This window comes from Alligator mississippiensis, chromosome 3 (assembly GCF_030867095.1).
Source record: "Alligator mississippiensis isolate rAllMis1 chromosome 3, rAllMis1, whole genome shotgun sequence".
Taxonomy (NCBI): domain Eukaryota; kingdom Metazoa; phylum Chordata; order Crocodylia; family Alligatoridae; genus Alligator; species Alligator mississippiensis.
The window spans coordinates 208,348,604-208,352,370 of NC_081826.1; positions in this window are offsets into that span (position 1 = coordinate 208,348,604).

Sequence of the window (3,767 nt, forward strand, 5' to 3'; positions counted from 1 at the left end):
TGAGTCCCTGGGCAGGTAAGACCGGTGTCCTCCTACACCCCAACTTCCCTTGTGCTCTTAGTCTGGTCTGCCTCCCCCTTCTCCCATCCAGATTTTTTGTCCCAGGTACAAAACATGCTAGTTATGCCCCTATTGAATTTTGTGAGGGACACAATCCTCTTCTCAACATTTTGCTAAGCAGCTCCCAGCATCTGTGGATTCCATTTTTGGGTGCTGACATGGGGCTAAGAAACTTTTAAAGCAGCAATGTGTATAAAATTTAGTTGCTGCAATGCTCAGTATTGAAAAACTTAAGTATTTTGTAGCTTTAGTCCTAAATCCATTCAAGTGCTTTTGAAAATGTTATCCAACATACATACAGTAAATAATCTTCGGTATAAACAAAATATGCAAATAATATAAGTGACCCTATCTACCTGTTTAAAATGTCCATATCATTAGCAATTTGGCCAATGTAATGTACATGTCTGTATTTGAGAAAGCACAAAGAAACAGAGGAGCCAAAGATCAGCAGGTGTAAATCTGCATAGCTCCAGTGAGATCTAAGCCATTACATGACTTTGTACAAACTAAAGATGTTGCAGACAAATGAGTGAAAAAAATTGAGTGGAAAATTAATTCTCTTGTAGTTTCTGAAGCAAAAGGTATAACATATATTATTCAGATTTGACAAGGATTTCCAGCGCTATGAATAGTACTGTACCCATTGTAACCAACAGAAAGGTCAAGCCATATGCTCCCATGTAAACTCTGTCTGTACAAATCACGAGCCAAGGAGGAGCCCTTTGTGCTCAAAGGCTTGTCTAACATCTGTCCAAACTATGCTGTTGGTCCATGAAAGGATATTACCAACCCCCCCCCCCAAAATAAAAAAAACAGAAAAAACCCACCTTGATTCTTGCTTAGCAACTATGATATTCTTTTGTTTAGTTAAAAGTAACCACCAGCCTGCAATATGCAGTGATAGCACCAGGAAGAGTGAATAAATGAGATTGAAGTAATGATAGAAAATGTAAAATAATGTAAATTACTGCAGAATCTTTCCTCAGGTGGCTATTTCCAAGTGAGATTTGTAAAATTCATTTTTTACTTTCTATAAACTTCTTTTAGTTTTCCTGTACTGACCTTTAACAGCATTCCCCTTGATCTTAATTCATTTCCCACTAGTCTCATGGCTTCCAGAACTTTATTTTCTCTTTGCACCTTGCAATCAGGTGAGTTTGGTAATTAAAAAAAAAACCAAAAAAACAGAATCTGTACACAGTCAGCATTCCTTTATTTTGCTAATGTTTAATTGGCCAGCCCTATGACATAGAAGGACTGCACTGCATTACTCACTGACAAACCCAAATTTAGGATAGGAGCTAGCATCCCTGGTTGTATAATTCTGTAATGTTATAGTATCTGTCATTGTTTTCCATCAACAAAGTCTACTATTTATGCATAACAGCATTTTTCACATATTGGAGGTCCATTGATCATGCTGAAATGTATGTCTGGAATTATAAATTATTGGAACTATTTTTAATTGTTTTCTTAATTCATTTTAATTGCAATTTTTTACAGAAAATAGATGCCTAGCATATATGTACAAAAATCCTAAATCTTTTAGGAGTAAATAAAAAGCACTAATACAAACTTGAGAAATATCCTAGTCTGGATTCTTCACTCACTTTCATCAGGTTAACTTTTTGATTTTATTGGTGTTTCTAATGATTTGCCTTTCTGAGAGAAGGTAACATAAAAACTGACATACTGTGTCAGACCACAGGTCTATGAAGCCCTTTATTTCTAAGTATGATCTGTCCTCCAAACTATTTCTATTCCTCTCATTCCTTTAGCCTATCATATTAATATATTTGTATGTGTGTGTGTTTGTGTGTGTGTGTGTATATATATACATATATATATATTTTTGAAACTACTAATAGCAACCTTCAGTGAAGGTTGCCTCATTCTGTCCAAGCTATATACTTTATAAAAATGGCATCATGATCAGTGGATGCCAGGTTGCCTCTGTGGTGAATGTCTTGATCCAGCACACTATGTTTTTAGAATCTTTTTCCAATTTTTCAGGAAAGTATAAATCTACAGATGTAATCATCATTAGCAGAGTTCATGTTATCTACACTACTTCAGAAAACCTCTACCAGTGACATGGATATCACTGAAAATCGTGCATTGTCAAGACACTTTGTGGTGAAAATCACTCTTTGCTTATATCCAGATTATTTTTCCAGCACACATCACCCTTGTTTAAACACTGAAGGAGGCTTACAGTGGTGTTTTTTTTATGTCTGCACTGGTTTCCTGTCTTTAAACCATCAGGGTCTTAATGCAGCATCCATTGGATTGCATCTCTCTCTCATGCTTAGTTAGCACTGAGTCAAATTTATGAGAGCTAGATGTTAAAAAAATAGTACTGTGTTCCCATGTAAGCATGCCTTTATTTACACATATGGATGTTTGGACTGTTTGTTCAAACCACAATAAATAGGAAGGATCAAAGCTAGAGTATACTAGGATAACACAGCCTACCAGACAGAGCCCAAATCTCAAGTGAATAGTCTGGAAGTAGGCAGAGGTCAGAAGCCAAACATCAATAGTTGTGTTGCAAGCATAGGGGCAAGAGTAAGAAACAATTACAAGATATCAGGCTGAGCTCATGTCTGAAAGTTTGTAGCCAGAACATGAAGCTAAAGGTCTGGAGTCAGAGATTAGAAACCAGGAGACATGCCGAGGTCAGGAACTGGAGTTAGGGAACTGGAAGTCATGGCAAGATCAAGAGGCTGGAACCAAGGAACAAGAACAAGGAAGTAGGAAACAAGACACAAACAGGCTAGAGATGGAAGTGAATGCATTTTGCAGCACAGGTTAGGTAATAAGGCAGTTTCCTAAATGAAGAGTTTGAGCCAATCAGGCAAGTGGACAAAGCTCCCTAGGAACTTAGCTGGGACAGCTACCTCATTAACTTGAGGAGCACAGACTTATTGATTCATAGATTGTAAAGGGCTGGAAGGGACCTCACAAGATCATCAGGTGCAGCCCTTCTGCACTAGGCAGGAAAGACAACTGGGGTCAGGTGACCCCAGCGAGGTGACTGTCCAGTCTCCTCTTAAAGATTTCCAGGATGGGTGATTGCACCACCTCTGGAGGGAGTTTATTTTAGAGTTTGGACAACCTAACTGTGAAGAAGTTTTTCCTAGTGTTAAGCCTTAGACAGTCTTCCAGAAGTTTTTGGCCATTACCCCTGGTTTTCCCCAAGGGTGCCTTGGTGATGTTCACCAAGCCCTTGATGTATTCCCCTGATGCTGCTGTAAGCTGCTACCAAGTCCCCTTTCAGCCTTCTCTTTTTAGGCTGAAGAGACCCAAATCCCTCAGCCTTTCCTTGTATGGCTTGCCTTGCCAATCTCTGATCATATGGGTGGCTCTTCTCTGGACTCTATCAAGCTTTTCCAGGTCCTTGTTGAAGTGCAGCACCCAGAACTGGACACAGTACTCCAGCTGCAGTCTCACCAATTCTGGGTAAAGCAGAAGAATCACTTCTTTGGTTTTGCTTGAGATGCATCGGTTGATGCATGCCGGAGTATTGTTTGCCCTGCTGGCTACAGCATCGCATTGATGGCTCATATTCATACTGTGGTCTATTATTACCCTTGGGTCCCCTTCAGTCATGGTGCTAGTCAGTTTGGCGCTGCTGAGCCTGTAAGTATGGTGGGGATTGTTTGTCCCCAGATGGAGTGCTTTACACTTCTCAATGTTGAACT